Source organism: Salvelinus sp. IW2-2015, linkage group LG22 (genome assembly GCF_002910315.2).
Source record: "Salvelinus sp. IW2-2015 linkage group LG22, ASM291031v2, whole genome shotgun sequence".
Taxonomy (NCBI): domain Eukaryota; kingdom Metazoa; phylum Chordata; class Actinopteri; order Salmoniformes; family Salmonidae; genus Salvelinus; species Salvelinus sp. IW2-2015.
Genome location: NC_036862.1, coordinates 13453558 through 13475382, shown reverse-complemented (window position 1 = coordinate 13475382; position 21825 = coordinate 13453558). Strand labels below are relative to the sequence as shown.

General features: G+C 41.3%; 1 pseudogene; it reads left to right on the top strand.

Annotated features, from left to right (window-relative positions):
• The first annotated feature begins 12955 nt into the window (after window positions 1–12955).
• LOC111982525 (homeobox protein meis3-like) lies at window positions 12956–21774 on the top strand (annotated as a pseudogene).
• The last annotated feature ends 51 nt before the right edge of the window (window positions 21775–21825 follow it).

The window sequence follows — 21825 nt, the reverse complement described above, 5'->3', positions numbered from 1 at the left end:
TGAATGAAGTACAGTGTCAAAGCAGGTGGAGACAGAAATGCAGACAGGCTGAGAGAGAATAAGTTCACAGACAATATTTTCATGTTGATGAAAATGGGCTGGTAGGATGATAGAGAGAGAGAAAAAAAGAGAGAGACAGAAAGGGAGAGAGAGAGAGAGAAAGGGAGAGAGAGAGAGAAAGGGAGAGAGAGCGAAAGGGAGAGAGAGAGAGAAAGGGGAGAGAGAGAGAAAAGGAGAGAGAGAGAGAAAGAGAGAAAGAGAGAGAGAGAGATAGAGACAGGGAGATGTCCTCATGTGTGCTACCTATATCCCCCCAATATAATCCCCATACTTTAATAATGACAACTTCTCCATCCTAGAGGTGGAGATCAACAATTTCCAGGATCAGGAAACATGTACTAGTCTGTGACGACCTAAATGCAAGAACTGGACAAGAACCCGACACCCTCAGCACACAGGGGGAAAAACACATACCTGGAGGTGACAGCATTCCCTACCCCATATGCCCCCCTAGACAATATAACCAACAAAAACGTAACTCCTGCAACACAACTCCTGCAGCACTGACTGTAGTTGGGTATGTACATAGTCAATGGTAGGCTTTGAGGGGACTCCTACAGCTCATCTCGTGACAGTAGTACTGTAGACTACTTTATCACTGACCTCAACCCAGAGTATCTCAGTCAGTCAGTCCACTGACACCCCTATCAGATCACAGCAAAATCACACTCTACTTAAACAGAACTGTGCTCAGTCATGAGGCATCAAAGACAAAGGAATTGAAGAATATTAGGAAATGCTATAGATGGAAGCAATAGTGTGGAAATCTACCAAAAAACTTAGGCAACAACAAATTCAATCCCTTCTAGACTATTTCCTGGACATAAGGTTTCACTGTAATAGTGGTGGTAAACTTGGCAGTAAAAAACCTAAACAGTATATTTGACTTCTCAGCTTCCCTATCAAACCGAAAGAAATTGAGAAACCTATCCAACCAAAAACATAGAGACCCAGAAAACCTGAGCCTGTGCCTTCACTATGGTGACTCACTAAAACAATACAGAAATAACCTATGGAAAAATAAAGAACAGCACATCAGAAATCAGCTCAATGTAACTGAAGAATCCATAAAATCTAACCACTTCTGGGAAAATTCTAAACAAACGTAGATGTCACGCCCTGATCTGTTTCACTTGTTCCTGTGAATGTCTCCACCCCCTCCAGGTATCACTTATTTTCCGCAGTGTATTTATCCCTGTGTTTCCTGTCTCTCTGTGCCAGTTCGTCTTGTATGTTTAGTCAAGTCAACCAGCGTGTTTTTCCCATACTCCTTTTTGCTATTCTCCTTTTTCTAGTCCTCTTGGTTTTGACCCTTGCCTGTTTCTGGACTCTGTACCTGCCTGCCTGACCATTCCGCCTGCCTTGACCACGAGCCTGTCTCCCACTCTGTACCTCCTGGACTCCTGGACTGGTTTTGCCTGTCCACGACCATTCTCTTGCCTACCCCTTTGGATTATTAAACATTGTAAGACTCCAACCATCTGCCTCCTGTGTCTGCATCTGGGTCTCGCCTTGTGCCTTGATAGATGTATGGATAAACCACTTCTCCAATCTTTTTGGCTCTATAACAAAGATCCAACAGCAAAAACATAAACATGATCAAATACAAATCTTAGAATCAAATATTAAAGGCTACCAGAACCCACTGGATTCTCCAACTACAGGACAAAATACAAACCCTCCAACCCAAAAAGGCCTGTGGGGTTGATGGTATCCTAAATGAAATGATAAAATATACAGACCACAAACATTATCCTCAGCTCTGGGATCTTCCCCAAAATTTAGAACCAAGGACTGATCACCCCAATCCACAACTGTGGAGACAAATTTGACCCCAATAAGTACCGGGGGATATGTGTCAACAGCAACCTTGGGAAAATCCTCTGCATTATCATTAACAGCAGACTCAAACATTTCTTGAGCGAAAACAATGTACTGAGCAAATGTCAAATTGACTTTTTACCAAATTACCGTACGACAGAGCCCACTGGAGCCCACTATTCACCCTGCACACCCAAAACAAAGGCAAAGTCTTCTCATGCTTTGTTGATTTGAAAAAAGCTTTTGACTCAATTTGGCATGAGGGTCTGCTATACAAGTTGATAGGAAGTGGCGTTGGGGGAAACACATAAAACGTTATGAAATCCATGTACACAAACAACTGTGCGGTTAAAATTGGCAAAAAACAAATTTCTTTCCACAGGGCCGGGGGTTGAGCCAGGGATGCAGCTTAAGCCCCACCCTCTTCAACATATATATCAACAAATTGACAAGGGCACTAGAACAGTCTGCAGCACCCGGCCTCACCCTACTAGAATCTGAAGTCAAATGTCTACTGTTTGCTGACGCTCTGGAGCTTCTGTCCCCAACCAAGGAGGTCCTACAGCTGCACCTAGATCTTCTGCACAGATTCTGTCAGACCTGGGTCCTGACAGTAAATCTCAGTAAGACAAAAATAATGGTGTTCCAAAAAAGGTCCAGTTGTCAGGACCACGAATACAAATTCCATCTAGTCACCGTTTCCCTAGAGCACACAAAAAACTATACATACCTCGGCCTAAACATCAGCACCACAGGTAACTTCCACAAAGCTGTGAACGATCTGCGAGACAAGGCAAGAAGGGAATTCTATGCCATTAAAAATAACATAAAATTTGATATACCAATTAGGATCTGGCTAAAAATGCTTGAATCATTTATAAAAACCCATTGCCCTTTATGGTTGTGAGCTCACCAATCAAGAATTCACAAAATGGGACAAACACCAAATTGAGACTCTGCAAGCAGAATTCTGCTAAAATATCCTCAGCGTACAACGTAAAACACCAAATAATGCATGCAGAGCAGAATTAGGCCGATACCTGCTAATTATCAAAATCCAGAAAAGAGCAGTTCAATTCTACAACAACCTTAAAGGAAGCGATTCCCAAACTTTCCATAACAAATCCATCACCTACAGAGAAATTAACACGGAGAAGAGCCCTCTAAGCAAGCTGGTCCTTGGGCTCTGTTCACAAACACAAACAGACCCCACAGAGCCCCAGGACATGAGAAAACAAAAAATAAATGACTTGACACATTGGAAAGAATTTCGAAAAATCTGATCAAACTGGAATGCTATTTGGCCCTAACCAAAAAGTATACTGTGGCAGAATACCTGACCACTGTGACTCCCCCAAAATTAAGGAAATCTTTGACTATGTACAGCCTTGCTATTGAGAAAGGCAGCCAGAGGCAGACCTGGCTCTCAAGAGAAGACAGGCTATGTGCACACTGCCCACAAAATGAGGTGGAAACTGAGCTGCACTTCCTAACCTCCTGCCAAATGTGTGACCATATTAGAGACACATCTATCCCTCAGATTACACAGACCCACAAAGAATTTGAAAACAAATCCAATTTTGATAAACTCCCATATCTATTGGGTGAAAAACCAGTGTGCAATCACAGCAGCAAGATTTGTGACCTGTTGCCACAAGAAAAGGTCAACCATTGAAGAACAAACACCATTGTAAATACAACCCATATTTATGTTTATTTTCCCTTTTGTACTTGAACTATTTGCACATCATTACAACACTGTAGATAGACATAATATGACATTTGAAATGTCTTTATTCTTTTGAAACTTTTGTGAGTGTAATGTTTACTGTACATTTTTTATTGTTTATTTTGCTTTTGTTTATTATCTATTTCACTTTTTTGGCAATGTAAACATATGCCCTTAAATTGAAATTGAATTGAGAGAAAGAGAGAGAGAGTGAGAAAGAGGGACAGAGAGAGAGAGAGAGAGAGAATTTATGTCCATGCGGCCAGACAACCCAGAAACTGGAGAGGCACAAGCTCGTAAAAAAGCACTCTGCCCCTCCCCTTCGTGCTTTTATCCCTCTCTCTCCCACCTCTTCTCCCCTTTGGAAAGTGCCGCTCCTTGACTGGCAGGTCACCTCACTCTGATGTTCCCGCTGGACCGTGGGTAACCCAGGGTCACGGCAACCATATTCCCTTCATGGCGGAGTCAACCGTGTCAACTAGCCTGGTGGGCCAAGGTTACCAAACCAAGGGCAAGGGTTTATCCCAGGGGCTCCCTCCTCTTCCACAAGCAACTATGTCAACGGCCCACCGTTTTACCGTTAACATGCTGGACACGAGACACAGTCTATGTCAGAGATGGGCAACTTTGATGGGGCTGGGGGACCCCAAAAAATCTGATTCTCATCATGAGGGGCCACAGTGGTTCGCAGGTCTGCGTATCCTCAACCATACCCACACATGCAGTCAGTTGGCCCTAGTGTTTAGGGGGCTCTACGCAAACATTTTAGTGGCACCCATCTTGACATTAGACAGAAAGTGTTGAAGTTTTCGAGTTAAGGTCCTAGAATTCTACACATTTTGCCATAGGGTGGAGAGAAATCTTTTCAGTTTTTAATATGATATCTGAGTGAGAGTGACTAACAAAATCAATAGGGGCCCCTCCGGTCGATAATTCAACCATGATTATTACAAGTTTAGATAGCTGGCTAGACTAACTTACTTAAAACTGCTGATGCACAACCACATTTCAATATTGCAACTCTCAACAATAACTTCTTCTAGATCCCACCTGTTTTGAGACCCACATTTTTTGCAAACAAATAATAATAAAAAATAAATATATAAAAAATAAATATATATATATAAAAATGGGGGGCTTGCCTGTTTGGCATGTTATTTTGGCATTAATACGTGTCACATATCAGTTTGCAAACAATGTAAAAACAAATATATACAGCTGAAGTGGGAAGTTTACATACACCTTAGCCAAATACATTTAAACTCAGTTTTTCACAATCCCTGACATTTAATCCTAGTAAAAATTCCCTGTTTTAGGTCAGTTAGGATCACCACTTTATTTTAAGAATGTGAAATGTCAGAATAATAGTAGAGAGAATGATTTATTTCAGCTTTTTTTTTTTTTTTTCATCACATTCCCAGTGGGTCAGAAGTTTACATACACTCAATTAGTATTTGGTAGCATTGCCTTTAAATTGTTTAACTTGGGTCAAACGTTTCGGGTAGCATTCCACAAGCTTCCCACAATAAGTTGGGTAAACTTTGGCCCATTCCTCCTTACAGAGCTGGTGTAACTGAGTCAGGTTTACCTTGACTTAGTTGTCCTTAATCCATTTTGCCACAACTTTGGAAGTACTTCCGACTTCAACGGTATGCTTGGGGTCATTGTCCATCTGGAAGACCCATTTGCCACCAAGCTTTAACTTCGTGACTGATGTTCCTCATGGTGCCATCTATTTTGTGAAGTGCACCAGTCCCTCCTGCAGCAAAGCACCTCCACAACATGATGCTGCCACCCCCGTAATTCACGGTTGGGATGGTGTTCTTCAGCTTGCAAGACTCCCCCTTTTTCCTCCAAACATAACGATGGTCATTATGGCCAAATAGATCCATTTTTTGATTGCTCCAAAAAGTACAATCTTTGTCCCCATGTGCAGTTGCAAACCGTAGTCTGGCTTTTTTATGACGGTTTTGGAGCAGTGGCTTCTTCCTTGCTGAGCGGCCTTTCAGGTTATGTTGATATAGGACTCGTTTTACTGTGGATAAAGATACTTTTGTACCTGTTTCCTCCAGCATCTTCACAGGGTCATTTGCTGTTATTCTGGGATTGATGTTCACTTCTCTCACCGAAGTACGTTCATCTCTAGGAGACAGAACGTGTCTCTTTCCTGAGCTGTATGACGGCTGCGTGGTCCCATGGTGTTTATACTTGCGTACTATTGTTTGTACAGATGAACGTGGTACCTTCAGACATTTGGAAATTGCTCCCAAGGATGAACCAGACTTGTGGAGGTCTACAATTATTTTTCTGAGGTCTTGGCTGATTTCTTTTGATTTTCCCATGATGTCAAGCAAAGAGGCACTGAGTTTGAAGGTAGGCCTTGAAATACATCCACAGGCACACCTCCAAATGATTCAAATGATGTCAATTAGCCTATCAGAAGCTTCTAAAGCCATGACTTAATTTTCTGGAATTTTTCAAGCTGTTTAAAGGCACAGTCAACTTAGTGTATGTAAACTTCTGACCCACTGGAATTGTGATACAGTGAATTATAAGGGAAATAATCTGTCTGTAAACAATTGTTGGAAAAATTACTTGTGTCATGCACAAAGTAGATGTCCTAACCGACTTGCCAAAACTATAGTTTGTTAACAAGACATTTGTGGAGTGGTTGAAAAATGAGTTTTAATGACTCCAACCTAAGTGTATGCAAACTTCCGACTTCAACTGTATGTACAATAGCTTTGATTGGACTGATCATGTCAACATCTTACTTTCACAATCTTAGCTAGCAGTCATCATCATGAATTAAGTCTACTGGCAAATCATTTTTAATCCTTGTCATATGAAGAGAAAATATAGATAAAACGTATCGGTGCTCATCGGCCATTGGACATAAATATTACACAACAATTTGGAGATCGCAAATTCAACAATGAATGGTTTGTAAGGAATCGGTGACAGTGGCTAACTGCAAGCATTGCAACTGGGAAGTCGGGAATAAACAGCTCAAACTGGGAAAATACATTTTGAACAGTCATTCAACTTGGAATTTTAAATCCGGCATCTTTCCATGTGATGACTAAATTTGCCCACGAAGGACCACCGCGCCACTTTCCTGTTCAAGCACATCACAACAACTTGAGTCCAAAAATGTCTTATGCTGCTTCGTAAATTATGTAGGATGCAAGAGAGATATGTATACAGTAGCTAAGAAAGTAATATTACGTGTATGTTGTGTAGTAAGCTGTTAGTAGCACATGTGCCTCACCCTAACAATTTGGTCTATTTTCACCAAAGCGGGATTGTAAACACATCGTTCGTGGCCGGTGTGTGCTTGTTTGCTAACTTTTTTGTACAGCTTCGACAGTGCTACTGATAGTAGTGGTGGCACTTGGCTTGCACGTACAAATTCAGCACACACAACATTCTATAATAGAATTGTGTTATTTGACGTATCAAATTAAAAGCTTATTTAACGCTCAAATAGTGTTATATGACGTGTGTCTTTTTTTGACACACAAAGACCCAAACAGCTTTCAATGTGCCTCACCCTAATAATTTGGTCTAGTTTCACCTCTTAATTTCGCCTACTGTTCTAACTTGGTGGTGGACATGTAGCCTATAACCTGTTTTAGAGAAATGTAATCATCAAATATTGTAAGAGCTTTCATTGTCTACCATTTATTTATCCTACGGTTCTGACTTGTTGTACAGGGAGTACACTGTAAGACTGGCCCATGTTCTGAATTCTGTCGCTGTACATTTAAAAAAAGTGCTGAACAAATAGCTATATTAACTACGCCTGTCGTCGCTCGCTCAATAATGTCTTAATCAAAATTACGGATTGCCTCTTATCTGATTGTCGTCCCTTTATGCCATAGTTTGTACATCTCAATTGTCAGTAGAAACCACATTTGTTTAAGCAAGTCAGCCATATCAGCTATGTTTTTTTTAAAGCGCAGTAGCAATAATAAGCCTGAATGACTGTTTCGCTGCCAGACAAAGCTCCGCTGAAAGCCAGGTGTAGCAGCTTGTAAGGTGTTGGGACTGCAATTAGTGTATTGTTTAGTGTTGTGTTGTGTAGGCCATCATTGTAATAAGATTTGTTCTTATCTAACTTGCCTATTTAAATAAAGGTTAAATAAAACTTTAAAAGTAGTGGCTTTGCTGGCATGCATCCCACTTTTTTTTGCCCCACCAAGATTTAAATGCTAAAATCACCACTGGAAATAACACATATGGAATCATGTAGTAACCAAAAAAGTGTTTCATATTTATCTTTTTAAAATATATTTTTTTTTGAGATTCTTCAAATAACCACCCTTTGCCTTGAGACAGCTTAGCACACTCTTGGCATTCTCTAACCAGCTTCGTGAGGTAGTCATCTGGAATGCATTTCAATTAACAAGTGTGCCTTCTTAAAAGTTAATTGTGGAATTTTTTCCTTCTTAATGCATTTGAGCCAATCAGTTGTGTTGTGACAAGGTGGGGGGGGGGGTATACAGAAGACAACCTATTTGGTAAAAGACCAAGTCCATAATATGGCAAGAACAGCTCAAATAAGCAAAGAGAAACGACAGTCCATCATTATTTAAGACATGAAAGTCAGTCAATACGGAATATTTCAAGAACTTTTAAAATTTCTTCAAGTGCAGTCGCAAAAACCATCAAGCGCTTTGATGAAACTGGCTCTCATGAGGACCGCCACAGGAATGGAAGACGCAGAGTTATCTCTGCTGCAGAGGATACGTTCATTAGAGTTACCAGCCTCAGAAATTGCAGCCAAAATAAAAGCTTCACAGAGTTCAAGTAACAGACACATCTCAACATCAACTGTTCAGAGAAGTCTGTGTGAAACAGGCCTTAATGGTCGAATTGCTGCAAAGAAACTACTACTAAAGGACACCAATAATAAGAAGAGACTTGCTTGGGCCAAGAAACTCCAGCAATGTACATTAGACCGGTGGAAATTTGTCCTTTGGTCTGGAGTCCAAATTTGAGATTTTTGGTTCCACCGCTGTGTCTTTGTGAGATTTAGTGGGACTATCATTTATTTTTCAACAAGACAATGACCAACACACTCCAGGCTGGTGTAAGGGCTATTTTACCAAGAAGGAGTGATGGAGTGTTGCATCAGATGACCTGGCCTCCACAATCACCTGACTCAACCAATTGAGATCGGTTTGCGGAATGATGAACGCCGAGTGAAGGAAAAGCAGCCAACAAGTGCTCAGCATATGTGGGAACTCCTTCAAGACTGTTGGAAAAGCATTTCAGGTGAAGCTGGTTGAGAGAATGCCAACAGTGTGCAAAGCTGTCATCAAGGCAAAGGGTGGCTATTTGAAGAATCTCAAATATAAAATATATTTTGATTTGTTTAACACTTTTTTGGTTACTACATGATTCCATATGTRTTATTTCACAGTTGTGATATCTTCACTATTATTCTACAATGTAGAAAATAATAAAAATTAAAGAAAAACCCTTGAATGAGTAGGTGTTCAAAAGCTTTTGATCGGTAGTGTTTGTTTAAAAATAATAATAATATTATTGCCAAAAGAAATTCTAAAACTGTTTTTGCTTTGTCATTATGGGTTATTGTGTAGATTGATGAGGGGGGGGGGGAGAAACAATTTAACCCATTTTAGAATAAGGTTGTAACCTAACAAAATGTGGAAAAGGTCAAGGGGTCTGAATACTTTCCGAATGCACTGTACGTGGGTACCTGTGCTATCTACGTGAAAGCCACGCAGTAGAAATCATGACTATATGGACCGCTGAGGTTTTGTACTGCCATGGATGTAGAGGGAGAGAGTCCAGCTAGAGATAGGCCTAGTGTTAATAATGAGGAAATGCTGATTGTTTCTGCCTCTGGATACAGCAGGAGTGTATTCATTAGTGCACATTGCAGTAAACTTTTTGTTATGGAAAAGGTTTTGCAATAGAAACAAGCGTTTCTTATTGGACAAATTTAGGTTAGTCCCTCCCCGTTTTGGCCCATTTGCTTCCATTTGGTTCCTAGTGAATACGCCACAGTAGACCAAGAGATCTCCCAATGGGCTGGCTGATGTGATGTACAGGTCCAGTAGGGGCGGAGGGTTTGCACAATGTCAATAAAAAACATTTAATCAATGTAATGTATTGGCAAATTTTAATCAGTCTAGCAGAAAATTGTGATATTTGGTTAAGAAACAATTCTCAAATGACTTAGTTCTATCCAGAAAACACAAAAATAGACACACAGATGAACATGGATATGCAAACAGGTACACATACACACCCAAGCACATACTCACACACACCTTTTTCATAATCTCCTGCTGTTGTTTCCTGCTCAGCCTCTCTCTGCTCTTTAGCCTTGGGCAATGTCTGCAGTAAGGCCTAGCTTTGAATCACGAGCACCTTGACATTGACCCCCCCCCCCACACACACACACACAAATACACAGCAGCAGCTGCTCCAACCCTGACAGGGCCTGACAAACAACTGCAGCAGCCTTACCATATAGGCTACTCAGAACTACTCCTTTTAGCATCCTCTCCCTACACTGAAAATATCGTATATAGTATGACGTCCTTAGTACACCAGCATCCTTGTCAAAAGATTCCGACCCCTAATTGCATAGGTGGGTTGGACTTAAGCCTTGTTCACACTGCAGGCCTTAATGCTCAAATCAGTTTTGTTTTCAAATATATTTTGGAATACTGACTGTCCAAACAGCAAGTTACAAGTGACCAAATCAGATTAGTGTGTGGTTCAGACAGCAGTCATTTGCTGACATGGCTACACTAGTTGTCATAGTAACGACGGGTGTGTTCGCAGTGGTGTGGGCTGATTGGTGGTGGTGCTCACTTAGAAGTTATGTAGCAAGCTAAGGTGACAACAATGCCTGCCATGGATGTTTCCCAGTTGCTCGGCATGTTCAAAATCATAGTGTAAGAACACTTTTTTTAAACCTCAAAGGATAAGATGATTCAACTTTCAAAGTGAGTTATTTTTGGCTAGCCACAGCAGTCAACTAGCTAGCTAGCCACAGCAGTCAACGAGTTAGCTAGGTAGCTGTTTAACTTTCTAGCACATTAACGAATTTGTTTGTAAACCATTAACAAGCTAGTTAGTTACCACATGTTCTTGTCAAACTGTCAACAGAGTAGCTAGCAAGCAACAAAATATGCCATTGTAAAGTCTAAAAACCACTTGAAGGCAAATAAATCAGATTTGACTGTTCATGGTCAGGAAGTCACATGGCCAGGAATCAGATTTGTATCTGATTTCAAACTACTTACTAAGGTGGTTTTAAATGTGTATTTAAATATCCAATTCCATGTGCTTTTTGGCTGTTCAGACTGCAGGAAAAAGAAAAGATTTGAATCGGAATTTGCAACAACAACAAAAATGGATTTAAAATCAAATGATATTGGTTACATACACATACTTAGCAGATGTTATTGCGGGTGTAGCAAAATGCTTGTGTTCCTAGCTCCAAAAGTGCAGTAATATCTAACGATACACACAAATCTAAAAGTTAAAAAATTTAATTCAAAAATATATAAATATTAGGATGAGCAATGTTGGAGTGGCATTGACTAAAATACAGTAGAATAGAATACAGTATATACACATGAAATGAGTCAAGCAGTATGGAAACATTATTAAAGTAACTAGTGTTCCATTATTAAAGTGACCAGTGATTCCATGTCTAGGTACACAGGGCAGCAGCCTCTGAGGTGCAGGGTTGAGTAACCTGGTGGTAGCTGGCTAGTGACGGGAGTCACTTCAAACTGCCAGTGCTAAAGAGATGCTAGGCTGAGGCTATAAGGGGGCAATCTGCATCCATTGTTTGACTTTTAAATGAATGATATATAGGCTACCCATTGATTCTTGAAGAATATATTTTAGAAATGCCTCAATGCCTCATGTTCAACTGTCGTACTCCAACAGAACCCAAAATACATAGGGTGGCCGCTTTGTTGTTGTTTCAACTGCAGATTCCCCCTTTAAGTCCTGAGGCTTTACCTCTAAAGTCACTATATTGGTGTCAGAAACGGGATAACATGGACTTCATTGAAGCACAAGGGTGGGCTTCCACAAGGGAATAGTCTAGTGGTTCATCCCTACAACACCAGCAACCTCATCAATAAGTTTGGATCTTGTACAATAATGGCTTGGATGTTGGACTGACAAAGATAAGGGCATAGGGCACAAGTTCCACTCTACCCCCGAATTTGCTGCAGTTGGCTACTATGCACAAGTAATCTCTTCATGAAGCCCTACACACAATATTGAAACACGCACCATACATGCATCGATTATATTTATGTTTGTAAAATGTTGCCTATTAAATGTATACATTATTTTAACCCATGATGACAAACATAAAAAAATCTGAATAGAACTTGAAATGGATGTATCCCTGTCAATCAATTAGAAATATCCTATTAAGCCGTGTAGTTAGTGACTTTTCCTGTCCGTTCACATTTTTCATTGATGCTATGGATTCGATGTTAGTGGGGTCTAAAGGCTATGATCATCGCTATTGTGAATTAACCTCCCGCGGTGTTAAAAGGCCGCAGATTGGTTGATGTTACGGCGCTCGCTGGCTGCACCCCAAGTCATGCCCTAAGCCGCCCGCGGTGAAGCCTTGCCCCGGCCCATGTCCCTGCAACCGCGCTGCCGATTGAAGTTTGGCCGCCTGTTGGTCCCTCGCCGCGGGAGAGGGGAAAGAGAACCGTTTTCAATAATTATTATATTACTTTATAGTAATTTACAACACAAGACGAGGTCCACGGAGCTGTGAAAGTTTCCCCTCCAGTTAAAACGAGAAAACACGATTTTTAGAAGGCTAGCCTGGTTTTCACACATCTTCTGAACAATAAAATGGCCTGCTGTTCCAAGCAAAGTGGGGACATTAGGGCACTGTAATGGAGAAGACATATCAATTACATTAAGTCAACAAAAACAAAAACCCACTACTATAGTCATCATCAGCCAATAAATGTATTGCCATGGGCCTATCCTATTGAAAACTATTTATGACCTGATTTGTCATCATAAAATAATGTTATCATGCGTAAAAACTATAGGACATTTAATAGCCTATTCTATAATTACTTTTATGATACCAAAATACACTGTGGGGGGTTGTTCCAGAGTTGTTAAATTAACCTGGCTATACAGAAATGCATCAGAATTCTGAATTGTGCGGCCAATAACCAACATGGTAATATAGCCTATCAGAAAGAATCATCAGCATTTTCTGTGAATTGTACTTAATTTGACATGCTACTCAAAACAACAAACGCAGTTACTGAGAGTTGGGATACCGCAGATGCTTGAGGCGAGTGTTGGAAACAATACAGACATTATTTTCAGTAGCAATAACGATTGTATGGCGCCAATTAATAAATGCGCGCACTATCCTGCAGAGTATGGAATATAAAGACGACGAGATAATATTAAGAAAATGCTGTGTTCGAGCTCAAACCTTGGAGTTATCAGATATTAACTTGTCATGGCTCAGCAACGGTGAAAGGGAGCGAATAAACTGTGCTAATGCATGCTATGTGAGTGTAGAGCGTTCCATTGGAATAAAACGAGGGGATCCTGCGTTTGTAATGCGCGAGTGTGTGTGATAAGAAGGTGGGGGTTAGAGACCCCGTCGTGTTTTGACCCCCCAAACAACTCCCAACCACCATCTCTCCCCTCACCGTCTCTGCCTCTCTCAATGTCTAAAGCAACATCGCCCATGTCGCTGTGAAATTTTCCTGCCTGTCGCGACAGCCCATGGACAGCGAGAACGACCAAAAAGGACGCAATTTCCCCTCACCAAGCATCTCGCCTGCGAGCCGGACCCAAAGACATAACGTGCGGACCCAACAGCGCGCTCTCGAAACCGAAGCCAATGCAGGATACCACGAGCACCGCCTGAGAGTGACTATAACCTACACGTCAAATCTAGGTTTCGGTGGGATATTTTATGAAATCATATTTTTCTGAAATAGTGTACTGTATTTCTGTAATCTTTGATGCCTGCATGTAACATAGCCTAATGGTTTATATGTTCTTATTAGTGATAGCTGTTCAATACACATCGCTTTTATGGTCGTGCACCTCTAAGTTTGGATCATAAAGCTGCTTGATTGCAATAAAAGTAACGATTCGATTCACTTCGGAATTATATGTAGTGTATTGTAGCCCATAGTAGCCTCGGCTATTGCTATAGCATAATCATGGTACACTCTGGGTCAGCTGTTGTTTTTTATAACCAAAACCCTTCTTAATAATGATGAGATTAAATGTTTGATTCTACAACTGTTATAATTTCACCTCTATTCGTATATTAAAGAGCGCATTATTTCATCAGATAATCTATACAGGAGGCAGAACGCCTGCGCTGGACAGCCGCTCTGGTCTCATCCTTCCCGGAGTAGGATTGGCTTCCGTGTCGCATGGATAAGAGGGTATGATGGCTGTTTACTCTATTCTACTGCATACTTTACACTCACTCGTCGTTTGTAGTATCACGGTAGTGCGTATCCTTCTCTCCAGATAATAATCTTGCTAGTTTGGTTATTATGTAGCATTTTGCCTCTTTGCTCGGTCCTTACGTTTTGATGTAGCGCCCCTCGCTGCCTGTCTCTCCCTCCCTCCCTGTCCTCCCTCGCTGCCTGTCTCGCCTCCCTCCCTGTCCTCCCTCGCGTAGGCCAAAGCTCCCAGCTATACAGCGCCAACGAAGGCAGCAGCAATATGTCAAGGAGTTCACATCAAGCTATCAGAAGGAATGGTCATAATTATTGACATAATTGTGCATGCTCTGAATATTCCTTAATAGACTGACCTGAACTAAATCATTAGGGTCGTGTCGATATAATGTCAAGCAGCCTAGTTTGACATGTGGAAATATCCTATACATTTCATATAGGTTACATTTCACATATATTATCTTGCTTATAAATTTGCTGTTCATTTTTCTTTATATTTCAGTATAGGGTCACATATAAATGAACAAGTGTCAGAATGATACTATTCTCATTATTTTGCAAGGGCTTTAGGACTATAAACATATAGCTTTTATATAGGGTGTACAACGTCTCCCTTGATAGCCATAAACGTTTTCTGGATTTCAACATGTATAGTGAAATATTTGAAATATAGGTTATTTAAAAGTGAAAATGTGTGTTTCCTGCAGCAATTAACAGTCGATTATAGGACCAATAAAAGTGGTTGTGAAAGTGGAAAGACATGACATGTCCATATACAGTATGAGGTGAAGTGAGTAGGTCGAGGAAAAAGAGAGACAGGGAGAGGCAGACCAAGTCGTTAAGTAGGTCAACTCTTTTGCTACAGTGAGTCCACGGCTCGCGGATCTCGTTGCTATGTGCACTATACAGTCAGTGGCCACTCTTTTCCATTCTTAAAGATAATTGCCATAGTAGGCTACTCCTGACATTGTATCACACACACAACACACACACACACGTAACACACACGTAACACACACGTAGCAATAACCTGCTGAATATCAAAAGCTGCAGACATAGGGTATCATCTTCTTTGAATAACTTGTCAAACTCCCATACAGTGAACGGTTGCTCTTTTCTGTATGTAATTACAATTTTAAAAAGATAATAGGTCAGATGAAATTTAGGATATTTGTTATCTGTGTTTTAATAACACGTTCGGCTTGCAGTTGAGTGAGGAAATTAAGAAATGTTGTCATATAGCCCGAGTGTCAACGGCTTCGTGTCGTGCAAATCAAAGAAACTTTTCCGGATAGGATTTTTCGGTTTACTGTAATTAGGCCTACAGATGACAATTACACAGTCGCTTTTTATTTAYATTTTACATTTGCTTTTCGTTATATTAGTGTAATCCTGTTAAGAATTGAGTACTTTACGCAAATTAAAGTCAACAAAACAGGTACTTTCTTTGTCCAATTTGATTACAATTAATACATAGCCTATAGGCTATAGGCTACTTTAGTTCACTGAAACAAGGTCAAGAAAGTGTGTCAGTCAATTATCCATAATTAGCCTAATTCCGGTTATATGCAGCAATGGGAAGTGAATTTGATAAATTATATATGTTGTCCCATGCACTGTAAAATATACAGTGTATCCCACTGTTTACAATTGGTGACACTAGTCTGTCATTTGAGCATATGGCTATTAGGCGACCTTCAATAACGGAAAGAAAAGGCATCCGTTTGGAAACCTGCAGACCATTCTGTTTTCACATAACTACTTACGAATATTAGGCCTACATGTATGCTAAATGGAAAACTATTGACAACAACTCTATCACTTTTGATTGGAATAAGCAGGGTGTTGGGACAACATAGCATACGAATTTTAATTTACGTTCCCATTGTTGCTTTTTATTTTGAACATAGGCTACTCGAATGAAATACATTGCATTTGTCTGAATAATGAAACTGTGGAATGGATTTGGAAATATAGGCCTATAGTCGAATGTTTGCTAACTTTGTTTTTGCCAATAGGCAATCTGGTGGAAAGTGATTTGTATGTATTGAATATATTGGACATTGCAAGTTCAAACAAGTATTTGTATAGTTTATTCTAACGGTTTTATTACTTAAAACAACTGCAATAACAAAATATGAAGGAAGCGCATGCTGCTATGTTATCCATCCACTGGTCTGTGGTTAATTGTTAGCGTTAATATTTCTAATATATGYCATAGCCTATGTAGTAAAACACATGTTCAATTTAATTGCTGAATAAAAATGAACGATATAGCCTATCCCTATATATTGTATAGCAAACTAAGCTCTCTCTTTGAACTATCCTGATTACGATGAGGATTGCAGTAAATTATAATCGTATTAACACCGTAAGTATTTCTCACATATGAAGCCCTTCTCTCAGCCTCATGCCTTTTAGGAACATTTGAAGAATTMATCTTCTTGATTTTGGTGCTTTGATCAGATGCCGTACAGCCGCTACAGTTGCACTGTAATCAGAGAGCTCCTGAGTACACAAAGGCGCGGAATCTGATAGTGGTGATTGTGTTAATAGCGAGTATTCATAAAACAAAAGGTGGCACGACAAAACCGCAGAGCAGGTGCACGCTGTGATCACGCAGCCATATGGGACTATGATTGGCCATACTTTAATCCAGGAGAAAACCACTGGCTTTTGCTGAAGAGCCTTGGAGACTGAAGTCAGCTACAGTTGAACACACATCAGCTCTGTAATGTTGAGAGAGAGATATGAGACTGACAGCGAAATAGAGAGCATAGGCTCATGTTTATGTATGAATCTCTGTGTGTTTGTTTATCTCATGTCAATTGTCCCAGGGTGGATGTAGCTTTTCCCTCTGAAAAACTGCTCAGCAAGGAGCCTCTAGTCAGTGTTTATGAAGGAGGAGAGAAAATTAGATACAGCTTCGAAGTGATCTGCTTTCATATTCACAGGGGGCCTCATCTCTCCTAATTCTCTCTCTCTCTCTCTCTCTCTCTCTCTCTCTCTCTCTCTCTCTCTCTCTCTCTCTCTCTCTCTCTCTCTCTCCCTCTCTCTCTCTCTCTTCTCTCCCTCTCTCTCTCTCTCTCTCTCTCTCTCTCTCTCTCCTCTCCTCTCCTCTCTCTTCTCTCATCTCTCTCCTCTCTCTCTCTCTCTCTTGCTCTACTCTACTACACACACAGACCACACACATGTGCACACGCACGCACAGACCAACACACACAAACTTTCTCTACTTCTCTCAAAACTCCTAGGGTGTAAAACCAAAACAACACAATAGAGAGATATTGAAATACACCCCAACACACACGTTGAACATGTTATCTCCCCCCTGTTCCTCAGTATGAAGACCTGGTGCACTACTCAGGGTCAGAGGGCATGCCCGTGGGGGGGTATGGAGAGGCCATGAGGTCACTGCCCCCCCCTCACTATGGCCACACTGTCCCAGATTCCCTCAAACACCACAGGGACCAGATCTATGGGTGAGCAGAAAATAACTATTTCAGTGCAGAGTGTGTGTTTGTTTCATTTCATTCTAACAGTATGCATGTATATTTACTATCAGTGTGCTTTGTGCCTATATGCATTTTCCTGGATGTGTGTGTATGTATTGTGTACACGCATGTGTGTGAGGTGTGTGTGTGTGCATAATGTGTTAACACTGTGTGTGTTCTGTGTGCACAGTCATCCCCTGTTTCCACTTCTGGCCCTGGTGTTTGAGAAGTGTGAGCTGGCCACCTGCTCCCCGCGGGATGTCACAGCCCTCTCAGTGCCACCCCACCTCCAAGGCTTGACCAATCACAGTGATGTATGCTCCTCAGACTCCTTCAACGATGACATCGCAGCCTTCGCCAAACAGGTGAGTTACAGCTCTCCGAGCCGGCAGTGATTCATGATTGGATTTTAGATTAGAAGTTTAATAGTCACATGTACAGGGTTGCAGGTGTAATTACAGGGTACAGGGAAAATCTTAAACTCCGAGCTCCAACCATTATCCAAATGACCGTGGACRCCGTTCCTTGTGTGTTTCAGATTCGCTCAGAGAAGCCCATTTTTTCAACAAATCCTGAACTGGACAACCTGGTATGAAAATAAATACAAATGTATATATTGTAACAGCAAAAGAACCAAATGCTTATAGCCTACATGTATCGACACACACAGTAGAGATCGATTAAGAATAACTCAACGCATTGTGTTCATAGCTACCAATCTGTTCTTCTCCTCAGATGATCCAGGCCATCCAGGTACTACGGTTCCACCTGTTGGAGCTGGAAAAGGTGTCCTTCTTCACTCATCTTAAATCTATTCTCTCTCTGTCTCTGTCTCTGTCTCTGTCTCCTCTTACCCTTTATGATTCAGACTAGTGACTGCTGAAAGCAGGCAAACCAAATATGATCAGCCATCATACACCTAAACCATTACAGTACTATGCTATTTCCTGACAGCATCTCTTCTCCCTCTTCTTTGTCTTCTATTCTCCAGGTTCATGACCTGTGTGATAACTTCTGCAATCGCTACATTACCTGCCTGAAGGGCAAGATGCCCACAGACCTGATTTTGGATGACAGGGAGGGCGGGTCCAAGTCCGACGTGGAGGATTTCACTGGCTCCTGCACCAGTCTGTCGGAGCAGGTAGGTGACACCTGAATGACGATTGGCTAGACCAAGGAGAACATGAAAAATGAGCTCAAAAGTCTCAGATTTCTCAGTATATCTCTCTCTCAATATGTCTCTGAAAAAGACATTGATGAAGCCCTATTGGGCAAAATACTTGTCACTAAAGAGKGAATAAATGTTCATTTCTTTCGCTACATTCTCACATCTTTTCCTGTTAATCTCAATATGTTTCTATCTCTTTCCTTCCCTCCCTCTCTGTAGAATCAGTCGTGGTTGCGGGACCCAGATGACTGTGCGTCCACTCCACTAGGGACCCCTGGCATGTCATGTGGTCTGCCTTCACACAGCACAGACAACTGCAGCGATACGGGTACCTCTAACACACTAACTCATACACACACCTGCACAAACACACACTCATCTTTCCAATCACTTATGCTGACAACATAATCGACATACACACATAAACCCATAAACCTGACATCAATTGGACATGTTAACACACACACACACACACACACACACACACACAAACAACACACACACACACACACACACACACACACACACACACACACACACACACACACACACACACACACACACACCACACACACACACACACACATGCGTACTGTGCTAATGCCATATCTTATTGTCCTCTGGCAGGGGATGGTTGGATGGGGCGTGGCTCCCCCAGTACGGGAGAGGAGGACGAGACGGACCGAGACAAGAAGAAACAACAAGAAGAAGAAGGAATTTTCCCCAAACTGGCAACCACATCATGAGGCATGCTCTTCCACAGCATTTATCGGTGAGAAAAGAGAGACAGTAAGAAAATAGTGAGAGAAGAATGATAGATAGAAGCAGAGAAAAGCCAGAGGAGGGGAGCCGAGAGCAGAGAAAGAGGGAGGAAAGGAGGAAGGGGACATCGACAGGGTAATGCAAAAAATTAAGTTGAAAATATAATATATGACAGCGAGATAATGTGTGAATAAGACGTTAACGTTGATAGTTCTGAACAGAGAGAGAACAATTGATGATGAAATTGTAGTAGTTCTGATAATTAAGCAGTTATACTTAAAAAACTCAAAGTCATTCTCACTAATTATGAACTGTTCTAGAAGGAGAAGAGAGAGAAGAGAGAGAAGAGAGAGAGAGAAGAGAGAGAGAGAGAGAGAGAGAGAGAGAGAGAGAGAGGAGAGAGAGAGAGAGAGAAGATGGAGAGAGAGGGAAAACGCCATCCAAATTTTACAACCATCTAAAAACAAGTGACCCCAAAACATTCCATCACACAGCTCTACAATGTCAAGAGATGAAACAAGAGAAGAGTCCCCTCAGCCAGCTTGTTCTGAGGCTCAGTTCACCAACCCAAACCAACCCCATAGAGCCTCAGGACAGCCCTCAGAAAATCTGGCCCAACCAAATCATCACAAAACAAAAAGAAAAATATATCACATATTGGAAAGACACCACAAAAAATCAAAGTAAACTTCAATGCTATTTGGCTCTAAACAGACAGTACATGGTGGCAGACTATCTGACCACTGTGACTGATAGAAAACTGAGGAAAACATTGACTAGGCACAGACTCAAACAGACAGTACATGGTGGCAGACTATCTGACCACTGTGACTGATAGAAAACTGAGGAAAACATTGACTAGGCACAGACTCAGTGAGCACAGTCTGGCTATAGAGACCGGTCGTCACAGACAAACCTGGCTTCCCAGAGAGGACAGGCTGTGCTCACTCTGCTCCAGGGGAGRGGTAGAGACAGAGCTGCATTTCCTATTACACTGTGACAAATACTCAGACCTAAGAGAATATTTCTTTCCCAAAATTATAATTCAATACAAAGAATTTGAAACTATAAATGAAGAAAAAATCWAATATTTATTTGGTGAAAAGCCAAAATGTGCAGTTTTGGCAGCCAAATATGTGTCCTCCTGCCACAACCTGAGGGACAGCCAGTGAAAAGTGCAAAGTAATGTTGATAATATTTCCCATCTTGTTTTGTTTTGTCTTTCATACCAGGTCATGTGTCTTCTCAGTCATGTTGACACTGGTCTACTACCATTGCTTTAATGTTGTGGAGCCATTTGTGTGTGCTGTATGTGTGTGCCAAAATGATACATTTGATGACTTTATGGAATGATAATGTATGCCAAAAGCAAAGGCTAACCATGCTCTTGCTGAATCTCAACCAGTTTTGCAAATTCATAATGCCGTTGTTCTGAATGTCCCTTCGCAGCATCCATACCCTTCGGAGGAGCAGAAGAAGCAGCTGGCACAGGACACAGGACTGACCATCCTGCAGGTCAACAACTGGTCAGTACCCCCCTGATCAATAACCAATGATCAGCTCGTGTGTTTTACTACTGTACTGTGTCCCTCGTCGCCCGGTCCTTAGCGTGACCTTCACTGACCCCATCAATACTGATCAATCCATTATCACCCAGAGACCCATACGCCCTCTGTTCTAATGTGGCTTGACGGTGAACCATGAAAGGGTTTAAGTGGTTGAAAAGTGAAAGGTTAATATTCCACGCGTTAGTATTTTTCTCCATTAACTAGTGTTCTCTCCCTCTCCCGACTCTCCTTCTATTCCATCCTCCCTCTCTTTGTGTTCTCTGCTCCTATTCTCCCGCTTTTTCGTATCCCCTCTTTCCTCTCCAGGTTTATCAATGCAAGACGGAGAATAGTACAGCCCATGATTGACCAGTCAAATCGCTCAGGTAATAATACCATGTTATTACCACCGTATTCCCGCTCTAATGTATTGTTACTGATGTAGCTAGGTTGTATTAATACTATAGGTGTGTATTTTGAGTGAATATGTGTATAGCTGATCTATATGGACATTCAGGCTAGGTGAATGATGGGTGTGTGTTTGGTTGACCAGGTCAAAGCGGTCCTTACAGCCCAGAGGGAGCAGCACTGGGGGGCTACGGACTGGACGGCCAAGCCCACCTGGCTCTCAGGGCAGCAGGTAAGAGACAGAGATAAGGACGAMTGGGCCATGTTCATTTAGGCAACAAAGAGAATAAAACGGACTCCTTTCAGTTTTTCCGTTTTAAAAGGTTTCGCTATGGTGAACTAGTGTTTTATG